We start from the raw sequence: 22,866 nt of genomic DNA on the forward strand, positions 1-22,866 counted from the left end.
TTAGGGGGGCGATAGAGGTGAGAGTGTTTGTGAGGCAGGTGTTGTAAAGAGTGACGAGTTCATCAGGGTTTGAGGTAGAGTCGGTGGTCGGAAAACTGTCAATGAGGGAGCAGAGGGTGGCAATGTTAATGTTCTTGATATCGCGAAATGAAATGAGGCGGGGCAACTTGATTGTGGAGAGGCGGAGTACAGCTTTGAAAGTGAGGAGGGAGTGATCTGTGGCGGGGAAAACATCAGCAGTGGGCTTGGAGGGGGTGAGACCGGAGCAGCAGACTAGGTCAAGAGAGTGGCCTTTGATATGGGTGGGGAAATCAATCAGATTATGTAGTCCAAAGCTGTCAAGACAGGATGCAAAGTCTCTGGTGAGAGGCAGGTTGATATTGTCCATGTGAATATTGAAGTCCCCCAGCAGAATTACGTTGGGTGAGAGAGTGGATATATGAGTGAGCAGAGTAGAGAATTCACTGATAAAATCACTGTGTGGCTTGGGGGGGCGGTAAAATGTAGCAATGATGGTAGGTGAGGGGCCAGGAAGCTTAAAAACAAGGCATTCAAAAGAGCTGAATGCAGGCACAGAGACGGGCAGGACTTTCCACTTCTCACGGTGAATTACCGCGAGACCTCCCCCACGGCCGTTGCCACGGGGACGGCAGATGTAAACAAAACCGGGAGGAGTGGAGTCGTTGAGTGTGGAAAAGTCACTGGGCTGTTGCCAAGTTTCAGTTAAAAAGAAAAAGTCAAGCTTACGGTCAGTGAGGACGTCTTGGACCACCTACTGGCACCTACCGTTTTTCCGCTGGCATGCCACTCATGGAAAATGGTAATTACCAGTTTCTACTGGCACCTACCGTTCTTCTGCTGGCATGCCACTCATGTAAAATGGTAATTACCAGTTCTACTGGCACCTACCGTTTTTCCGCTGGCATGCCACTCATGGAAACTGGTAATTACCATTTTCCATAAGTGGCATGCCATCGGAAAAACGGTAGGTGCAGTAGAAACTGGTAATTACCATTTTCCATGAGTGGCATGCCATCTGAAAAACGGTAGGTGCCAGTAGAAACTGGTAATTACCATTTTCCATGAGTGGCATGCCAGCGGAAAAACGGTAGGTGCAGTAGAAACTGGTAATTACCATTTTCCATGAGTGGCATGCCATCGGAAAAACGGTAGGTGCCAGTAGAAACTGGTAATTACCATTTTACATGAGTGGCATGCCAGCGGAAAAACGGTGGTTCCAGTAGGAAATGGAACTTCCGATTAACATAATTGGCTTGCCAGCGGAAAAACTTTTGGCCTGTATGCCATGATACCACTGGATCATGTCGATATAGAAAGGTTTATGACACTGGATCAGGGTTAAATGATAGGAACCTATAGGTCTGCTTAAATTATTTGGTTAAACACCAATAAGAACAAATGCAAAACTTAATATTTGGCCTATTGAATAGTTATGAGCTGAAGCAGTCATACAGTAGGCTTTATTATAGGCTACGCTACTAGAACATCTTGATAAAACACGAGTGGAAAAATGGATGACTGTCTAGCCATAGCCTACAGTGCCACCCCTATAGGGACCTGGCTCTGGTGCACTAACCGGAAACTACGATCGCAACCGCAATAAACATCTCGCTTTGAACGGTGAACTCTTTACACATAGTAGTTATAAAGCTATTAAAACAACAAAATGACTCCATTAATGCAGGATACGTGGAAAATGCATGGACCTATTAAAGAAAATGCGCAGACGTTGGCTCAGCCTGGCTCCGCCTCTTCAGCTACGTAGCTAAGATCGCTGCCGTGGAGCACGAAAGGTGTACATCAATCCACACTCATCGGTTTGACCGTTTTGAGTATATCATCCGGGTCCTTTCACTACACTTCCTTTCGCCCTGATCTTAATTGCAACGCACTACGTACTCAAACTATATAAAAAAGAAGTCATACTAAAATAAAGTATAATGACTGCGGATAGTATGGATATTGGAACAAAGCAATAGACTATAGCTCTATTGCCACCTAGAAGGCTAGGCTATAACTACCGTCACCGGAGCAAGTCCGGCTGTTTTCAAAAGCATCTGTCATTACAAAAGCAACAACAAACAGATTGGAAATATCCTAACAACAGCACGGACGAGAGAAACGTGTAAATCCCTTTATTTACGGCGTTATGTTGTGATATTGTGTCAATAAATACCATATATATATACACCTTTACATTTATGGCAATACCTGTCTTGAAATTATACGGAGGAGTTATGCTGGTGTCGCATACCATTGTTGGGAACTGCAGTTACCGTTCCACCTGAACGGCAGTTACCGTTTCAGAACGGTAGTTGCCGTTCCAGAAAGGCATATGCCATGGCATTACCGTTTCAGAACGGCAGTTATCGTTTCAGAACGGCAGTTACCGTTCCAGAACGGCATATGCCATGGTATGTCAGTATTCGCGACGGCAGTTACCGTTTCAGAACGGTAGTTACCGTTTCAGAATGGCAGTTACCGTTCCAGAACGGCATATGCCATGGTATGTCTGTGGTCGCGACGGCAGTTACCGTTTCAGAACGGTAGTTACCGTTTCAGAATGGTAGTTACCGTTCCAGAACGGCATATGCCATGGTATGTCAGTGGTCGCGACGGCAGTTACCGTTTCAGAACGGTAGTTACCGTTTCAGAACGGCAATTACCGTTCCAGAACGGCATATGCCATGGTATGTCAGTGGTCGCGGTGGCACATGCCACAGGCCATTAAACGATCTCGGCGTCTCTCTGTTTTCGACCGCTGAGAGGTAGCGGCTGTAGCGTAGTGGATTAGTATAAGACCCGAACGCCAGCGACCGGGGTTCAAATTCGCCGGTCCATCATCATGCATTTTACCCCCATAGATGTGGTGCCAGCACGGCCTTGAAAATATGGGTTCAAGTTCTAAATAAGCACAAAAATATAATTCCATAAGCTTTAGTGAATAAGTATTCCATATGCATGAGAATTAGGACTTTTTAAGCTTCACATAAATTCACGTCACTTGGGAGTCTAACCCCCCGCGCAAAAATTCAAGACTGACGCGCTACCTCCACTCTAGCACTCTGTCACTGAGACACAATGCGCAACAGTAATCATTGTCTACATAAGGTCCAAAAGGACGATCAAATAACGAACACCCTCTGATGAGAATCTGTATCTCTCATTAAGAACCCCAATTTCGTTGTTTGCACAATGACAATAAAGTCTGAAATTGGAATATCGTCAGACAATGCCAAGGGATCGGTTCTGTCCCTGTCCTGTCTCCGGAGAAGTGCGCCGGGGTCCACGGGAACACCCACAAATGGTGACGCCATTGTCAGAGGAGGGGCTAGGAAGCTGCGCACGCCGATTTAAGTAGCCGATCTCCGGCTAGACTAAGCCGAAAAACTGCTCCCGACCAGGTTTGGTTGCGAGCATAAGTCACCATGGTGATACAGCGACGCTAAAAGAGATCGACTTTCGTGGTACAACTAACCCAGGCTTGGAGCTCAACATACCTCGCTAACCCTCTAAGCGAGCTTCGTGGTACAGGGCCCTGGTGTCAAATATAAATACGCATAACCTGTAAAAGCACCTGTGCGGCTCACAACACAGTTCCAACATGGAACTGTGTTGTGATACGTAGCGAAGACCCACGACGTGCAGGAATGTAGGTGAAACCCCTGAAAATTCCGTTAGGAAACCCAATATTTTGCAAAGTGTCGAAATGCGCATGTGCACTGTAGTTGGCCCAGCCTCAGACAGAGTCTGACTTAAACCCATGTGTCTTGCTAACAAAGATACTACAGTGAGCCCAACTCTTGACCCAAAACTCAACATTGTTGGTTGGACTAAATTGCATTGCACAGTTGACATGAATACTTAATGTTTTATATTCATTTTACTCAGAAATCATAATAAGACCAACAATTTTAAGTTTTTGTTTTTACAGTGTGCAATTTGCTTGTTTGTAATAAAGATTTCAACTGTCTATTGTATTTAATGTTTTTAGGTATCACAAAACGGAATGTAATATGAAAAAGTAGGTACTATTTTAGCGGTTTGTTATTGATTCTCATTTACCCCAGAATGCATTGCATGACGTCACGTTGGGGAGACACGGACCAAAGCCGCAATAAGACCCTTGAGAGTAGAGACTAGTAAGAGAGTGTTCAGCAGATTATACAGATACATAGATAAATACATAATGTAGCGGGCCAGTGGGTGTGGGGTTTCCACGCTACCAAGTTGAGTAGATAAATGACACAACACACAGAGCAGTTACAGTGCAGAATGGTTTATTACCTTGTAAATGAAAACCAGGGTGGGAAAGGTACATCCACCTCCTTTATGCTATCGTCCGTCAAACACCTTCCACCTGTCTCTCTCTCGGCGTTCCGTGCTTCAAGGTGATCACACAGATCCTGCCTGTCCTTACCTAGCCCTAGCTTCCCTTGCTCCAGCTCCCCTTCCAACTCCAACTTCAACCTCCCCACATGTCTGTTTGCCAGCCCTCTTAAGCTAAAGCACCCCTGCCTAACGATCCCCAGGCTTGCCTCGTTAGAGGGAGGAAGACCATATATGGCTTGGGGGTGGAGCCAGCAGGTTGCCAGACCTACCACTCCCCTCACTCCTCCCTGGCGTCTACCACACACCCTCCACCTCAGCTCCGACCTAGAGGGAGGGGCGGTCCAGCTCCCTAGAGCAACCCTGCTGGACCGGGCTTCTGCAATCGCCTGTGCTGGGTTGTCTCCGGCTGCGTCGTCGTCTCCGGCTGCGTCGTCTCCGGCTGCGTCGTCTCCCGCTGCGTCGTCTCCGGCTGCGTCGTCTCCGGCTGCGTCGTCTCCGGCTGCGTCGTCTCCGGCTGCGTCTTCATCCTCTCCGTCTCCCACTGCGTCCTCTCCATCTCCCACTGCGTCCTCTCCATCTCCCACTGCTTCCTCTCCATCTCCCACTGCTGCCTCGTCTCTGGCGGCGGCGGCTTCCCATGCGGCGGCGGCCGCGTCCCTTTCTGCGGCGACCTCCCTTTCTGCCTCTGCGTCTCTTGCGGCGGCGGCAGCTGCGTCCTTTTCTGCGGCGGCCTCCCTTTCTGCGGCTGCGTTTCTTGTGGCGGCGGCGGCTGCGTCCCTTGGGGCGGCGGCGGCGGCAGCTGCGTCTCTTGCGGCGGCGGCGAGACAAACCTGCTGGGGCCCGACAGGGCACTGCCGCACCTGCAGCCCTGCCGACCTGACCGGCTGTCATCACTCCCAGCAGCTCCCGGCTACTGGCTATCTGTGCCATGTTCGCCTCTAAAAGCCTCCTCAACAATGCTTCCACGTTTGCTTGTGTGTTGGTCTACCTACTCAAATTGGGATTACTAGCACGCATTCTCCACCATTTGTAGCGGGCCAGTGGGTGTGGGGTTTCCACGCCACCAAGTTGAGTAGATAAATGACACAACAAACAGCAGTTCCAGTGCAGAATGGTTTTATTACCTTGTAAATGAAAACCAGGGTTGGAAAGGGACATCCACCTCCTTTATGCTATCGTCCGTCAAACACCTTCCACCTGTCTCTCTCTCTCTGGGCGTTCCATGCTTCCAGGCGATCACACAGATCCTGCCTGTCCTTACCTAGCCCTAGCTTCCCTTGCTCCAGCTCCTCTTCCAACTCCAACTTCAACCTCCCCACATGTCTGTTTACCATCCCACTTAAGCTAAAGCACCCCTGCCTAAAGATCCCCAGGCTTGCCTCGTTAGAGGGAGGAAGACCATATATGGCTTGGGGGTGGAGCCAGCAGGTTGCCAGACCTACCACTCCCCTCACTCCTCCCTGGCGTCTGCCGTAATAGATATTATGTATAGTTAGTATATGCGACACGTGAACCTCCTGAAATGGCGCAATTTGATTGGTTCGCTATCTCGGGATATTGGGCAATATCCCGTGATTGACATCTCAAACTGAGCATTGTTTTCATCGCAAAATGTCAAATTGTTGACTAATAGCCTAGATAGATAGATTCGGCTCAAATAGTATAGCCTACAGGACCACAGAGAACAAGTCTGACTGGACATACACAAAATACATCACATTAAAACTAAACCCATGCGTTGATAGATAGATGGGCAGATAGATGGGCAGATAGAAAAATAATAAAATCAGAAAATCATGTGCGCGTTGAGGTAACCCGCTTTTCAATGTCTCGGGGTTCAAGGTACGTGTCACACCTCGAAGTCAGGGTTAAGCCGAACTCGGCATTTATTACAATGATCTCTCACACAGGGAACACACGCACTATACATAGGGTCTCCGTGAGCCTCTAATAGGATGTGGTCTCAAGCGCTTCCCTCGCGCCACTCGCTCCTGTTCTCCCCTGTCGTCAGCACTCGTGCTCCTTTTAAGATGGCCTCCTGGCTTTCTCCTCCCTCCGGCCAGGTGTCCCCATCTCCCTGATTGGGGGGAGAGAAGTGATGCTCTCTGTCGCCGGTTAGTGGGTGGCGGCGGTATACGCCGCCCATGACTATACCTCGGACCCACCCGGGCCGAGGTTTGAGGAGCGGGATGCCACTCTCCTTCAACGCCTTCTTAGGCCTCAGGTAGACGGGGAACCCGCCCAGGCAGGTATCCTGTCGTGATAGGGCGTCGGTGTTGGCATGCTCCCTGCCCGGTCGGTGGTCCACCTTAAAGTGGAAGTCCTGGGGGGCCAGGAACCATCGCGTCACCCGGGCGTTGGTGTCGCCGAAGTGGATGGCGCCGGCCATCCACTTCAGGGGGGCGTGGCCGGTGACCAGGGTAAACTCCCTCCCTAGGAGATAATACCTTAGTTTGTCAAGGGTCCACTTGATGGACAGGGCCTCCTTCTCTACCGTTGAGGAGTTCCGCTCGTTCGGTAGTAGCTTTCGGCTGATGTACGTGATGGGGTGTTTCCTCTCCGGCCCCGACTTGGGAAAGGACTCCCCCCAGCCCCACCTCCGATGCGTCCGTGTGCAATATAAGGGGGGAAGCAAAGTCGGGGGTTATGAGCAACGGCTCCGAGCATAGGGCCTCGCGGAGCGTCCCAAAGGCCTGGTCGGCTGCCTCGGACCAGGTGATCCGATCCGGCAGGGCCTTCCGGGTCAGGTCGTTTAGTGGGCTGGCCAGTGTGGCAAACCCGGGTATAAATCGCTGATAATACCCGACTAATCCTAAAAAGGACTTCACCTGTTTCTTGGTGCGGGGTTGGGGCTAGTCCCGGATGGCGGCCACCTTGCTCTCCTGTGGCCGGACTGTTCCCCGTCCTACCTGGTACCCCAGGTACGCCGTCTCCTCCAGCCCGAGACGACACTTGGCCGGGTTGGCAGTGAGGCCCGCCTTCCGCAGCTCCCCCAGCACCGCCCTCAGCTGGCTGATGTGGACATCCCAGCTGTGACTGTAGATGATGATGTCATCTATATAGGCTGCTGCATAGGCTTGGTGGGGCCTCAGGAGCTGGTCCATCATGCGTTGGAACGTCGCTGGGGCTCCATGGACTCCAAAGCGGAGGACGGTGTACTGGTACAGCCCCCCTGGAGTTGAGAACGCCGTCTTCTCCCGGGCAGCCCGGGTCAATGGTACCTGCCAATACTCCTTAGTTAGGTCCAAGGACGTGAGGTATCGGGCTGGTCCAAGGTGTTCAATCAGCTCGTCCACCCGGGGACTTGGGGTAGGCGTCAAACTCGGAAGCCTCGTTCAACCTCCTGAAGTCATTGCAGAACCGATAGGTTTCATCTGGCTTCGGAACGAGGACTACCGGGCTGGACCAGGCACTGCGCGACTCCTCAATGACCCGGAGCTGTAGCATCCGGTGTACCTCGGCCTGGATGGCCTCCCTCCGGGCCTCCGGAATCCTGTAGGGGTGCACTCTCCCTTCCTACCTTCACTCCCGGCGCCGTCCGGATATCATGTTGTGCGATCGTGGAGTCGGAAGACAACGTAACGTTACCTACCGCGTGACTACCCTGCAATTCCAGCTGGCGCAGTCTAAAGGCTGACTCTACCTCTAGATTTTTCAACGACAGCTGGAATGACCTGTCTCTCTCTCGTTCCTCCTTCCCCTCTCTACGGATAGCCGCCGCCTCCTCTAGGCGAAGACGGGCTAAACGCAGCTTAAAGCGCGCCTGTAACGTCGGACTAGACGGAGGAGCAGAACCGCTGCCCGTGCCCTGCATTGGCCGGAAGATATGTGGGCTATTCTATTGCAATGTAAGCTCACTGGTAAGGCTCAGGAGGCGTGTGCCGCTCTTTCCATCGAAGATAGTTTGGTTTACGAGAAAGTGAAAAACGCTGTCTTGCATGTATATGAGCTTGTTTCCGAAGCATACAGACAACGTTTTCGCAACTTAAAAAAAATATTAATAGAGATGGGTGTTCTTTTTGATCGCTGGTGTTCAGCGTGTAAGGTCGATGAGTTAGCCTCCTTGCGCGAGTTAATGCTGATTGAACAATTTAAGGATTGCATGCCCGAACGCACCGTCATTTCCTTAAACGAGCAAAAAATGACTACACTTCAGCAACCTGCAGTGCTTGCTGACGAATTGTCGTTGACGCATAAAAACATTTTTGTTGGTCCAGAGGCATATTCCAGAGGCGATTTTCCCTCACCTCGTGGGTCGGCGTCCAGGGTGGATGACCGACGGGCATTTCAGACACGCCCGCTGCCATCTAAGGTTGCCGAGGTGTGTCGTTATTGCAAGAAACCTGGCCACGTCATGAGCCAATGTTTTTTGTTGAGGCGAAAGGAGGAGGCGAAATCTACGGCCCAGAGGCCTAAAGGAGTGGGGTTGATTAACACTGTGGGCCCTATCTTGCATCCGGCGCAAGTGACTTAGTCACTGGCGCATGTGTCGTTGCTAGTTTACAACAGGCGCAGAGCGTTCTTTTCCCACCACCGCCACACTTTCGTGTGTCCGAAAGTGAAATTGGAGAGGTCATTTCAGGACACTTTCTAATTAAATCTTAGGTGTCCCAAAATGGAGAGGTATATTTCGGACACTTTCGTGTGTCCGAAAGTGTCTGAAATTGGAGAGGTCATTTCAGGACACTTTCTAATTAAATCTTAGGTGTCCCGAAATGGAGAGGTATATTTCAGACACCAACTGCACCGTTTCGGCCTCAGACGCCACGTTGTCCCGCTAGTCTGGAGCTCCAGAAAGACCTCCAGACCGGGGGCCACCAACCGCACCAGTCAGTCCGATTAGGGGACCCGTTTCGGCCTCAGACGCCACGTTGTCCCGCTAGTCTGTGTTGGGCAAAATAACCTGCTGAGTACATCACATGTACATTATAAATATAGCTAACTCCTACCCTAGCCTGATGAGCACATCACATGGACACATTACAATATAGTCAACTCTTGCTCTAACCCAACGAACACAAACATGATAATATATAGTCAGGTCAAGGCCGGAGCTGAAGGCCCCATCTCCCAGGCTGGCAGATGGTGGACACTCAGACAATGCACCAGTCATCCTCAAGAACGGGAGAGCCACATTAATTTATCACACAGGAGACATTTTGAGAGCTCTTCCCCGTTAGGAGGAAGGAAGAGATACCCCTGCCCATACCAGGGGCCTGAGAGCCACATTCATTTATCACACAGGAGACATTTTGAGAGCTCTCCCTCGTTAGGAGGAACACAAGGGTTACACATGCATATCAGGGCCTGGGAGCCAAGGCCAAGCAAAAACACACAGAACCACACACATCTCAAACGCACACACCTCATCAAGAGGAGGATACAGCATAAAACTGTATCACACAGGGACTCTTGATCTTCTTCTGAAGCAGACCTTCCACGGAGGCGAAGCTCTGGACGAACCATCAGCGCTGATTAGGGACTTAGACATATTCGATCTCTCACGCTTTATGACTCTGTATAACCGTTGCCACTTTACTTAATAAATCCAAGGTCCTCGTGCCGACAGACTTTATTACCTCTCCGTCTCATTTTATCTGGTCCAGTAACTAGACAGATCGTTTTTTCCCCTCATCTGGAGCTCCATGAAGACCTCCAGACCGGGGGCCACCAACTGCATCACTCAGTCCGATTTGGGGACCCGTTTCGGCCTCAGACGCCACGTTGTCCCGCTAGTCTGGAGCTCCAGGAAGACCTCCAGACCGGGGGCCACCAACTGCACCACTCAGCCCGATTTGGGGACCCGTTTCGGCCTCAGACGCCACGTTGTCCCGCTAGTCTGGAGCTCCAGGAAGACCTCCAGACCGGGGGCCACCAACTGCACAACTCAGTCCGATTTGGGGACCCGTTTCGGCCTCAGACGCCACGTTGTCCCGCTAGTCTGGAGCTCCAGGAAGACCCCCAGACCGGGGGCCACCAACTGCACCACTCAGTCCGAAAATGGAGAGGTATATTTCGTGTGTCCGAAAGTGTCTGAAATTGGAGAAGTACATTTCATGACACTTTCTAATTAAATATAGATGTCCCGAAATGGAGAGGTATATTTCGGACACCTTCGTGTGTCCGAAAGTGGAGAAGTACAATTTCAGACACTTTCGGAAACATACGTTTAGTCATGATTCTCTTTAATTCATAAATGTATGGACTTATATCACTTTTATTCAAAACAAGACATTTGTGTGTGGATCAGAAATGTGTTTGTGAAACTTATTTGTTTATGGATTTATTTTTCATTTATACCTGCCGATATCCATTTGTGTGTGCATTGAAATGTATTTGTGAGAAGAGTAATTTACATAAAAAATCAAATACATTTGTTAATCCTTCTCTGTGCATCATTATTAATGAGACTGTTCTGACCCCATAAAAATTGACAAACGACGAGTTTCCAGATGTTTTTTGTATTGAAACGTTTCAAACACAGAACATGAATAAATATTAAGAACTCAAACAACATGAATAAATATATATAACTGAAACACGGAACATGAATAAATATTAAGAACTTAAACACAACACGAATAATAAATATATAGAACTGAACTGAACTACTGAACGGTTAGTCTTTTCAGGGCAATGACTGCCTTCCTGCACTTTCTGGGAGAAATCCCCACTTTCTCCTTGACCTTTCTGGCCAACTGTTGGGCCATAGAGGGCCTTACCCTCTTCTTCAAGGAGCCAGCACAAGGAGTGGAGGAGGAGCCAGCAGCAGCAGGAGCGGGGGAGGAGGAGCCAGCAGGAGCGGGGGAGGTGGAGCCAGCAGCAGCAGGAGCGGGGGAGGAGGAGGAATCGGATGAAGGCTCTTGCTGTGCCAGGCAGACAAAGAGGTCCCTCATCTGCTTGGCCCATGGTAAGTTCTTGTGGAGCGCATAAAAGCGCTCTTGCGTGTGGGCGTCGTGGCACATGATTTCACTAAGACTCCTTTGGACCTCTGAGTTGTTGGTCTCGAAGTTCTACAAACAAAGAAAAAGAGGGGCAATTACAAACAAGAATGTGTTTGCATCGAATGTGTGTAACGGAAGCAAAATGCAGCAAATTGACCAATTCCTTATCATGAGTTTTTGTAACCCCAAACTTCCTTACGGTCCTACCTCTATTGTTCATTGTGAAACTCAAATGCCTACCCTTAGAGTAATTTGGTGTGGTGCATGTTATTCTTTGGAATAATAACCCAGCATAAATTTACAGGCATTAAATTATCTTCCGAGCTAGCCAGGAGTCGAACCTGGAATATTCTGATCCGTAGTCAGGTGCGTTATCCATTGCGCCACTAGCCCACCTGCTTAAGTACAGACCATTAAAATTCGACCAATAAGAAAGGACGCTTGCTTTAAAATTCTCTTTCCAAGCCCATTTTTCTCAATGTGAAAGTCAAATGGCTGACCATAGCAAGGTATGAATATGGCGCATTCAATCTTGTTGGGGAAATTAGCTTTTCTTTTAGAATAAAATAAATGCTAATTTCTATCGTGGCTATTGTGGCTCCTGCACTTCAGCTCCTTCCACTGAGTATTCGTCCTCGGTGGGAACGAATACTCCCGATGGCTCGGACTTAGATTCTTCTTGCTTAGCAGACTTCTAACATGTCTACAAACGTGGAATCTTCTGATCAGTAGTCAGATGCGTTATCCATTGCGCCACTAGCCCACCTGTTAAAGTACAGACCTTCATTAAAGTACGTCCAATAAGAAAGGACGCTTGCTTTAAAATCTCATTCCAAGCCCATTTTTCTCATTGTGAAAGTCAAATGGCTGACCATAGCTAGGTGTGAATATGGCGCATTCAATCTTGTTGGGGAAATGAGCTTTTCTTTTAGAACAAAAGAAAAGCTAATTTCTTTCGTGGCTTTTGTGGCTTCTGCACTTCAGCTCCTTCCACTGAGTATTCGTACTCGGTGAGAACGAATGCTCCCTATGGCTCGGACTTAGATTCTTCTCGCATAGCAGACTTCTAACACGTCTACAAACGTCATATAAAAGTCTAAAGCAAAGGAAAAAGTGAAATAGAATGATAACACCACATACAATTCCTTGTTCCTACCTCTATTGTTCATTGTGAAACTCAAATGTCTACCCTGAGAGCAATTTGGTGTGGTGCATGTTATTCTTTGGAATAATTACCCAGCATAAATTTTTAGGCATTTTAAAATCTTTCGAGCTAGCCAGGAGTCGAACTTGGAATCTTCTGATTCGTAGTCAGACACGTTATCCATTGCGCCACTAACCCAACTATTACAACACAGACCTTCATTAAAATTCGTCCAATAAGAACGGACGCTTGCTTTAAAATTCTCATTCCAAGCCCATTTTTCTCATTGTGAAAGTCAAATGGCAGACCATAGCTAGGTATGAATATGGCGCATTCAATCTTGTTGGGGAAATTACCTTTTCTTTTAGAATAAAAGAAAAGCTAATTTCTTTCGTGGCTTCTGCACTTCAGCTCATTCCACTGAGTATTCGTACTCGGTGAGAACGAATACTCCCGATGGCTCGGACTTAGATTCTTCTCGCTTAGCAGACTTCTAACACGTCTACAAACGTCATATAAAAGTCTAAAGCAAAGGAAAAAGTGAAATAGAATGATATCACCCCATACAATTCGTTGTTCCTACCTCTACTGTTCATTGTGAAACTCAAATATCTACCCTGAGAGCAATTTGGTGTGGCGCATGTTATTCTTTGGAATAATAACCCAGCATAAGTTTTTCGGCATTTTATAATGTTTCGAGCTAGCCAGGAGTCGAACCTAGAATCTTCTGATCCGTAGTCAGACGCTTTATCCATTGCGCCACTAGCCCACCTGTTTAAGTACAGACCTTCGTTAAAATACTTCCAATAAGAAAGGACGCTTGTTTTAAAATTCTCATTCCAAGCCCATTTTTCTCATTGTGAAAGTCAAATGGCTGACCATAGCTAGGTGTGAATATGGCGCATTCAATCTTGTTGGGGAAATGAGCTTTTCTTTTAGAACAAAAGAAAAGCTAATTTCTTTCGTGGCTTTTGTGGCTTCTGCACTTCAGCTCCTTCCACTGAGTATTCGTACTCGGTGAGAACGAATACTCCCGATGGCTCGGACTTAGATTCTTCTCGCTTAGCAGACTTCTAACCCGTCTACAAACGTCATATAAAATTCTTAAGCAAAGGAAAAAGTGAAATAGAATGATATTAACCCATAAAATTCCTTGTTCCTACCTCTATTGTTCATTGTGAAACTCAAATGTCTACCCTGAGAGCAATTTGGTGTGGTGCATGTTATTCTTTGGAATAATTACCCAGTATAAGTTTTTAGGCATTTTAAAATCTTTCAAGCTAGCCTGGAGTCGAACCTGGAATCTTCTTATCCGTAGTCAGACACGTTATCCATTGCGCCACTAACCCAACTGTTACAACAAAGACCTTCATTAAAATTTGTCCAATAAGAACGGACGCTTGCATTAAAATTCTCATTCCAAGCCCATTTTTCTCATTGTGAAAGTCAAATGGCAGACCATAGCTAGGTATGAATATGGCGCATTCAATCTTGTTGGGGAAATTAGCTTTTCTTTTAGAACAAAAGAAAAGCTAATTTCTTTCGTGGCTTTTGTACTTCAGCTCCTTCCACTGAGTATTCGGACTCGGTGAGAACGAATACTCCCGATGGCACCGACTTAGATTCTTCTCGCTTAGCAGACTTCTAACACGTCTAAAAACGTCACATAAAAGTCTAAAGCAAAGGAAAAAGTAAAATAGAATGATATCACCCCATACAATTCCTTGTTCCTACCTCTATTTTTCGTTGTGAAACTCAAATGTCTACCCTGAGAGCAATTTGGTGTGGTGCATGTTATTCTTTGGAATAATTACCCAGCATAAATTTTTAGGCATTTTAAAATCTTTCAAGCTAGCCAGGAGTCGAACCTGGAATCTTCTGATCCGTAGTCAGACGCGTTATCCATTGCGCCACTAGCCCAACTGTTACAACACAGACCTTTATTAAAATTCGTACAATAAGAAAGGAAGCTTGCTTTAGAATTCTCATTCCAAGCCCATTTTTCTCATTGTAAAAGTCAAATGGCTGACCATAGCTAGGTATGAATATGGCGCATTCAATATTGTTGGGGAAATTAGCTTTTCTTTTAGAACAAAATAAATGCTAATTTCTTTCATGGCTTTTGTACTTCAGCTCCTTCCACTGAGTATTCGTACTCGGTGAGAACGAATACTCCCGATGGCTCGGACTTAGATTCTTCACGCTTAGCAGACTTCTAACCCGTCTACAAACGTCATATAAAAGTCTTAAGCAAAGGAAAAAGTGAAATAGAATGATAACACCACATACAATTCCTTGTTCCTACCTCTATGGTTCATTGTGAAACTCAAATGTCTACCCTGAGAGCAATTTGGTGTGGTGCATGTTATTCTTTGGAATAATAACCCAGCATAAATTTTTAGGCATTTTAAAATCTTTCGAGCTAGCCAGGAGTCGAACCTAGAATCTTCTGATCCGTAGTCAGACGCGTTATCCATTGCGCCACTAACCCAACTGTTCCAACGCGGACCTTCATTAAACTTCGTCCAATAAGAAAGGACGCTTGCTTTAGAATTCTCATTCCAAGCCCATTTTTCTCATTGTAAAAGTCAAATGGCTGACCATAGCTAGGTATGAATATGGCGCATTCAATATTGTTGGGGAAATTAGCTTTTCTTTTAGAACAAAAGAAATGCTAATTTCTTTCATGGCTTTTGTACTTCAGCTCCTTCCACTGAGTATTCGTACTCGGTGAGAACGAATACTCCCAATGGCTCGGACTTAGATTCTTCTCGCTTAGCAGACTTCTAACCCGTCTACAAACGTCATATAAAAGTCTTAAGCAAAGGAAAAAGTGAAATAGAATGATAACACCACATACAATTCCTTGTTCCTACCTCTATTGTTCATTGTGAAACTCAAATGTCTACCCTGAGAGCAATTTGGTGTGGTGCATGTTATATTCTTTGGAATAATAACCCAGCATAAATTTTTAGGCATTTTAAAATCTTTCGAGCTAGCCAGGAGTCGAACCTGGAATCTTCTGATCCGTAGTCAGACGCGTTATCCATTGCGCCACTAGCCCACCTGTTTAAGTACAGACCTTCGTTAAAATACTTCCAATAAGAAAGGACGCTTGTTTTAAAATTCTCATTCCAAGCCCATTTTTCTCATTGTGAAAGTCAAATGGCTGACCATAGCTAGGTGTGAATATGGCGCATTCAATCTTGTTGGGGAAATGAGCTTTTCTTTTAGAACAAAAGAAAAGCTAATTTCTTTCGTGGCTTTTGTGGCTTCTGCACTTCAGCTCCTTCCACTGAGTATTCGTACTCGGTGAGAACGAATACTCCCGATGGCTCGGACTTAGATTCTTCTCGCTTAGCAGACTTCTAACCCGTCTACAAACGTCATATAAAATTCTTAAGCAAAGGAAAAAGTGAAATAGAATGATATTAACCCATAAAATTCCTTGTTCCTACCTCTATTGTTCATTGTGAAACTCAAATGTCTACCCTGAGAGCAATTTGGTGTGGTGCATGTTATTCTTTGGAATAATTACCCAGTATAAGTTTTTAGGCATTTTAAAATCTTTCAAGCTAGCCTGGAGTCGAACCTGGAATCTTCTTATCCGTAGTCAGACACGTTATCCATTGCGCCACTAACCCAACTGTTACAACAAAGACCTTCATTAAAATTTGTCCAATAAGAACGGACGCTTGCATTAAAATTCTCATTCCAAGCCCATTTTTCTCATTGTGAAAGTCAAATGGCAGACCATAGCTAGGTATGAATATGGCGCATTCAATCTTGTTGGGGAAATTAGCTTTTCTGTTAGAACAAAAGAAAAGCTAATTTCTTTCGTGGCTTTTGTACTTCAGCTCCTTCCACTGAGTATTCGGACTCGGTGAGAACGAATACTCCCGATGGCACCGACTTAGATTCTTCTCGCTTAGCAGACTTCTAACACGTCTAAAAACGTCACATAAAAATCTAAAGCAAAGGAAAAAGTAAAATAGAATGATATCACCCCATACAATTCCTTGTTCCTACCTCTATTTTTCGTTGTGAAACTCAAATGTCTACCCTGAGAGCAATTTGGTGTGGTGCATGTTACTCTTTGGAATAATTACCAAGCATACATTTTTAGGCATATTAAAATCTTTCAAGCTAGCCAGGAGTCGAACCTGGAATCTTCTGATCCGTAGTCAGACGCGTTATCCATTGCGCCACTATCCCAACTGTTACAACACAGACCTTCATTAAAATTCGTCCAATAAGAAAGGACGCTTGCTTTAGAATTCTCATTCCAAGCCCATTTTTCTCATTGTAAAAGTCAAATGGCTGACCATAGCTAGGTATGAATATGGCGCATTCAATCTTGTTGGGGAAATTAGCTTTTCTGTTAGAACAAAAGAAAAGCTAATTTCTTTCATGGCTTTTGTACTTCAACTCCTTCCACTGAGTATTCGTACTCGGTGAGAACGAATGCTCCTGATGGCACGGACTTAGATTCTTCTCGCTTAGCAGACTTCTAACACGTCTACAAACGTCATATAAAAGTCTAAAGCAAAGGATAAAGTGAAATAGAATGATATCACCCCATGCAATTCCTTGTTCCTACCTCTATTGTTCATTGTGAAACTCAAATGTCTACCCTGAGAGCAATTTGGTGAGGTGCATGTTATTCTTTGGAATAATAACCCAGCATAAATTTTTAGGCATTTTAAAATCTTTCGAGCTAGCCAGGAGTCGAACCTAGAATCTTCTGATCCGTAGTCAGACGCGTTATCCATTGCGCCACTAACCCAACTGTTCCAACGCGGACCTTCATTAAAATTCGTCCAATAAGAAAGGACGCTTGCTTTAGAATTCTCATTCCAAGCCCATTTTTCTCATTGTAAAAGTCAAATGGCTGACCATAGCTAGGTATGAATATGGCGCATTCAATATTGTTGGGGAAATTAGCTTTTCTTTTAGAACAAAAGAAATGCTAATTTCTTTCATGGCTTTTGTACTTCAGCTCCTTCCACTGAGTATTCGTACTCGGTGAGAACGAATACTCCCAATGGCTCGGACTTAGATTCTTCTCGCTTAGCAGACTTCTAACCCGTCTACAAACGTCATATAAAAGTCTTAAGCAAAGGAAAAAGTGAAATAGAATGATAACACCACATACAATTCCTTGTTCCTACCTCTATTGTTCATTGTGAAACTCAAATGTCTACCCTGAGAGCAATTTGGTGTGGTGCATGTTATATTCTTTGGAATAATAACCCAGCATAAATTTTTAGGCATTTTAAAATCTTTCGAGCTAGCCAGGAGTCGAACCTGGAATCTTCTGATCCGTAGTCAGACGCGTTATCCATTGCGCCACTACCCCACCTGTTTAAGTATAGACCTTCATTAAAATACGTCCAATAAGAAAGGACGCTTGTTTTAAAATTCTCATTCCAAGCCCATTTTTCTCATTGTGAAAGTCAAATGGCTGACCATAGCTAGGTGTGAATATGGCGCATTCAATCTTGTTGGGGAAATGAGCTTTTCTTTTAGAATAAAAGAAAAGCTAATTTATTTCGTGGCTTTTGTGGCTTCTGCACTTCAGCTCCTTCCACTGAGTATTAGTACTCGGTGAGAACGAATACTCCCGATGGCTCGGACTTAGATTCTTCTCGCTTAGCAGACTTCTAACCCGTCTACAAACGTCATATAAAAGTCTTAAGCAAAGGAAAAAGTGAAATAGAATGATATCAACCCATAAAATTCCCTGTTCCTACCTCTATTGTTCATTGTGAAACTCAAATGTCTACCCTGAGAGCAATTTGGTGTGGTGCATGTTATTCTTTGGAATAATTAACCAGTAAAAGTTTATAGGCATTTTAAAATCTTTCAAGCTAGCCTGGAGTCGAACCTGGAATCTTCTGATCCATAGTCAGACGCTTTATCCATTGCACCACTATCCCACCTGTTTAAGTATAGACCTTCATTAAAGTACGTCCAATAAGAAAGGACGCTTGTTTTAAAATTCTCATTCCAAGCCCATTTTTCTCATTGTGAAAGTCAAATGGCAGACCATAGCTAGGTATGAATATGGCGCATTCAATCTTGTTGGGGAAATTAGCTTTTCTTTTACAACAAAAGAAAAGCTAATTTCTTTCATGGCTTTTGTACTTCAACTCCTTCCACTGAGTATTCGTACTCGGTGAGAACGAATGCTCCTGATGGCACTGACTTAGATTCTTCTCGCTTAGCAGACTTCTAACACGTCTACAAACGTCATATAGAAGTCTAAAGCAAAGGAAAAAGTGAAATAGAATGATATCACCCCATACAATTCCTTGTTCCTACCTCTATTGTTCATTGTGAAACTCAAATGTCTACCCTGAGAGCAATTTGGTGTGGCGCATGTTATTCTTTGGAATAATATCCCAGCATAAGTTTTTCGGCATTTTATAATGTTTCGAGCTAGCCAGGAGTCGAACCTAGAATCTTCTGATCCGTAGTCAGACGCGTTATCCATTGCGCCACTAGCCCACCTGTGCAAGTACAGACCTTCGTTAAAATACTTCCAATAAGAAAGGACGCTTGTTTTAAAATTCTCATTCCAAGCCCATTTTTCTCATTGTGAAAGTCAAATGGCTGACCATAGCTAGGTGTGAATATGGCGCATTCAATCTTGTTGGGGAAATGAGCTTTTCTTTTAGAACAAAAGAAAAGCTAATTTCTTTCGTGGCTTTTGTGGCTTCTGCACTTCAGCTCCTTCCACTGAGTATTCGTACTCGGTGAGAACGAATACTCCCGATGGCTCGGACTTAGATTCTTCTCGCATAGCAGACTTCTAACACGTCTACAAACGTCATATAAAAGTCTAAAGCAAAGGAAAAAGTGAAATAGAATGATATCACCCCATACAATTCCTTGTTCCTACCTCTATTGTTCATTGTGAAACTCAAATGTCTACCCTGAGAGCAATTTGGTGTGGCGCATGTTATTCTTTGGAATAATAACCCAGCATAAGTTTTTCGGCATTTTATAATGTTTCGAGCTAGCCAGGAGTTAAACCTAGAATCTTCTGATCCGTAGTCAGACGCTTTATCCATTGCACCACTATCCCACCTGTTTAAGTATAGACCTTCATTAAAGTACGTCCAATAAGAAAGGACGCTTGTTTTAAAATTCTCATTCCAAGCCCATTTTTCTCATTGTGAAAGTCAAATGGCAGACCATAGCTAGGTATGAATATGGCGCATTCAATCTTGTTGGGAAAATTAGCTTTTCTTTTAGAACAAAAGAAAAGCTAATTTCTTTCATGGCTTTTGTACTTCAACTCCTTCCACTGAGTATTCGTACTCGGTGAGAACGAATGCTCCTGATGGCACGGACTTAGATTCTTCTCGCTTAGCAGACTTCTAACACGTCTACAAACGTCATATAAAAGTCTAAAGCAAAGGAAAAAGTGAAATATAATGATATCACCCCATACAATTCCTTGTTCCTACCTCTATTGTTCATTGTGAAACTCAAATGTCTACCCTGAGAGCAATTTGGTGTGGCGCATGTTATTCTTTGGAATAATAACCCAGCATAAGTCTTTCGGCATTTTATATTGTTTCGAGCTAGCCAGGAGTCGAACCTAGAATCTTCTGATCCGTAGTCAGACGCTTTATCCATTGCGCCACTACCCCACCTGTTTAAGTATAGACCTTCATTAAAGTACGTCCAATAAGAGAGGACGCTTGTTTTAAAAAATTCATTCCAAGCCCATTTTTCTCATTGTGAAAGTCAAATGGCAGACCATAGCTAGGTATGAATATGGCGCATTCAATCTTGTTGGGGAAATGAGCTTTTCTTTTAGAACAAAAGAAAAGCTAATTTCTTTCGTGGCTTTTGTGGCTTCTGCACTTCAGCTCCTTCCACTGAGTATTCGTACTCGGTGAGAACGAATACTCCCGATGGCTCGGACTTAGATTCTTCTCGCATAGCAGACTTCTAACACGTCTACAAACGTCATATAAAAGTCTAAAGCAAAGGAAAAAGTGAAATAGAATGATATCACCCCATACAATTCCTTGTTCCTACCTCTATTGTTCATTGTGAAACTCAAATGTCTACCCTGAGAGCAATTTGGTGTGGCGCATGTTATTCTTTGGAATAATAACCCAGCATAAGTTTTTCGGCATTTTCTAATGTTTCGAGCTAGCCAGGAGTCGAACCTAGAATCTTCTGATCCATAGTCAGACGCGTTATCCATTGCGCCACAAGCCCACCTGTTTAAGTACAGACCTTCGTTAAAATACTTCCAATAAGAAAGGACGCTTGTTTTAAAATTCTCATTCCAAGCCCATTTTTCTCATTGTGAAAGTCAAATGGCTGACCATAGCTAGGTGTGAATATGGCGCATTCAATCTTGTTGGGGAAATGAGCTTTTCTTTTAGAACAAAAGAAAAGCTAATTTCTTTCGTGGCTTTTGTGGCTTCTGCACTTCAGCTCCTTCCACTGAGTATTCGTACTCGGTGAGAACGAATACTCCCGATGGCTCGTACTTAGATTCTTCTCGCATAGCAGACTTCTAACACGTCTACAAACGTCATATAAAAGTCTAAAGCAAAGGAAAAAGTGAAATAGAATGATATCACCCCATACAATTCCTTGTTCCTACCTCTATTGTTCATTGTGAAACTCAAATGTCTACCCTGAGAGCAATTTGGTGTGGTGCATGTTATTCTTTGGAATAATAACCCAGCATAAGTTTTTCGGCATTTTATAATGTTTCGAGCTAGCCAGGAGTCGAACCTAGAATCTTCTGATCCGTAGTCAGACGCGTTATCCATTGCGCCACTAGCCCACCTGTTTAAGTACAGACCTTCATTAAAATACTTCCAATAAGAAAGGACGCTTGTTTTAAAATTCTCATTCCAAGCCCATTTTTCTCATTGTGAAAGTCAAATGGCTGACCATAGCTAGGTGTGAATATGGCGCATTCAATCTTGTTGGGGAAATTAGCTTTTCTTTTAAAACAAAAGAAAAGCTAATTTCTTTCGTGGCTTTTGTGGCTTCTGCACTTCAGCTCCTTCCACTGAGTATTCGTACTCGGTGAGAACGAATACTCCCGATGGCACGGACTTAGATTCTTCTCGCATAGCAGACTTCTAACACGTCTACAAACGTCATATAAAAGTCTAAAGCAAAGGAAAAAGTGAAATAGAATGATATCACCCCATACAATTCCTTGTTCCTACCTCTATTGTTCATTGTGAAACTCAAATGTCTACCCTGAGAGCAATTTGGTGTGGCGCATGTTATTCTTTGGAATAATAACCCAGCATAAGTTTTTCGGCATTTTATAATGTTTCGAGCTAGCCAGGAGTCAAACCTAGAATCTTCTGATCCGTAGTCAGACGCTTTATCCATTGCACCACTATCCCACCTGTTTAAGTATAGACCTTCATTAAAGTACGTCCAATAAGAAAGGACGCTTGTTTTAAAATTCTCATTCCAAGCCCATTTTTCTCATTGTGAAAGTCAAATGGCAGACCATAGCTAGGTATGAATATGGCGCATTCAATCTTGTTGGGGTAATTAGCTTTTCTTTTAGAACAAAAGAAAAGCTAATTTCTTTCATGGCTTTTGTACTTCAACTCCTTCCACTGAGTATTCGTACTCGGTGAGAACGAATGCTCCTGATGGCACGGACTTAGATTCTTCTCGCTTAGCAGACTTCTAACACGTCTACAAACGTCATATAAAAGTCTAAAGCAAAGGAAAAAGTGAAATAGAATGATATCACCCCATACAATTCCTTGTTCCTACCTCTATTGTTCATTGTGAAACTCAAATGTCTACCCTGAGAGCAATTTGGTGGCTTTTGTACTTCAACTCCTTCCACTGAGTATTCGTACTCGGTGAGAACGAATGCTCCTGATGGCATGGACTTAGATTCTTCTCGCTTAGCAGACTTCTAACACGTCTACAAACGTCATATAAAAGTCTAAAGCAAAGGAAAAAGTGAAATAGAATGATATCACCCCATACAATTCCTTGTTCCTACCTCTATTGTTCATTGTGAAACTCAAATGTCTACCCTGAGAGCAATTTGGTGTGGCGCATGTTATTCTTTGGAATAATAACCCGGCATAAGTTTTTCGGCGTTTTATAATTTTTCGAGCAAGCCAGGAGTCGAACCTAGAATCTTCTGATCTGTATTCAGACGCGTTATCCATTGCGCCACTAGCCCACCTGTTTAAGTACAGACCATTGTTAAAATACTTCCAATAAGAAAGGACGCTCGTTTTAAAATTCTCATTCCAAGCCCATTTTTCTCATTGTGAAAGTCAAATGGCTGACCATAGCTAGGTGTGAATATGGCGCATTCAATCTTGTTGGGGAAATGAGCTTTTCTTTTAGAACAAAAGAAAAGCTAATTTCTTTCGTGGCTTTTGTGGCTTTTGC

At 44.7% G+C, this 22,866-nt stretch overlaps 10 non-coding genes across 10 annotated transcripts; all 10 read right to left on the minus strand.

Moving 5' to 3' along the window:
* Positions 1 to 11,617: 11,617 nt before the first annotated feature.
* trnar-acg (transfer RNA arginine (anticodon ACG)) lies at positions 11,618 to 11,690 on the minus strand. Its single transcript has one exon. It is a non-coding gene; the product is annotated as a tRNA-Arg (tRNA).
* An 876-nt stretch (positions 11,691 to 12,566) lies between these two features.
* Positions 12,567 to 12,639, minus strand: trnar-acg (transfer RNA arginine (anticodon ACG)). The gene has a single exon. It is a non-coding gene; the product is annotated as a tRNA-Arg (tRNA).
* A 1,649-nt stretch (positions 12,640 to 14,288) lies between these two features.
* Positions 14,289 to 14,361, minus strand: trnar-acg (transfer RNA arginine (anticodon ACG)). Its single transcript has one exon. It is a non-coding gene; the product is annotated as a tRNA-Arg (tRNA).
* A 498-nt stretch (positions 14,362 to 14,859) lies between these two features.
* Positions 14,860 to 14,932, minus strand: trnar-acg (transfer RNA arginine (anticodon ACG)). The gene has a single exon. It is a non-coding gene; the product is annotated as a tRNA-Arg (tRNA).
* Positions 14,933 to 15,432: 500 nt separating this feature from the next.
* trnar-acg (transfer RNA arginine (anticodon ACG)) lies at positions 15,433 to 15,505 on the minus strand. Its single transcript has one exon. It is a non-coding gene; the product is annotated as a tRNA-Arg (tRNA).
* Positions 15,506 to 17,154: 1,649 nt separating this feature from the next.
* trnar-acg (transfer RNA arginine (anticodon ACG)) lies at positions 17,155 to 17,227 on the minus strand. Its single transcript has one exon. It is a non-coding gene; the product is annotated as a tRNA-Arg (tRNA).
* A 500-nt stretch (positions 17,228 to 17,727) lies between these two features.
* On the minus strand, positions 17,728 to 17,800 carry trnar-acg (transfer RNA arginine (anticodon ACG)). Its single transcript has one exon. It is a non-coding gene; the product is annotated as a tRNA-Arg (tRNA).
* A 1,078-nt stretch (positions 17,801 to 18,878) lies between these two features.
* Positions 18,879 to 18,951, minus strand: trnar-acg (transfer RNA arginine (anticodon ACG)). Its single transcript has one exon. It is a non-coding gene; the product is annotated as a tRNA-Arg (tRNA).
* Positions 18,952 to 20,609: 1,658 nt separating this feature from the next.
* Positions 20,610 to 20,682, minus strand: trnah-aug (transfer RNA histidin (anticodon AUG)). Its single transcript has one exon. It is a non-coding gene; the product is annotated as a tRNA-His (tRNA).
* Positions 20,683 to 21,189: 507 nt separating this feature from the next.
* trnar-acg (transfer RNA arginine (anticodon ACG)) lies at positions 21,190 to 21,262 on the minus strand. Its single transcript has one exon. It is a non-coding gene; the product is annotated as a tRNA-Arg (tRNA).
* Positions 21,263 to 22,866: the final 1,604 nt, after the last annotated feature.

This window comes from Gadus chalcogrammus, chromosome 5 (genome assembly GCF_026213295.1).
Source record: "Gadus chalcogrammus isolate NIFS_2021 chromosome 5, NIFS_Gcha_1.0, whole genome shotgun sequence".
In the NCBI taxonomy this organism is placed as follows: domain Eukaryota; kingdom Metazoa; phylum Chordata; class Actinopteri; order Gadiformes; family Gadidae; genus Gadus; species Gadus chalcogrammus.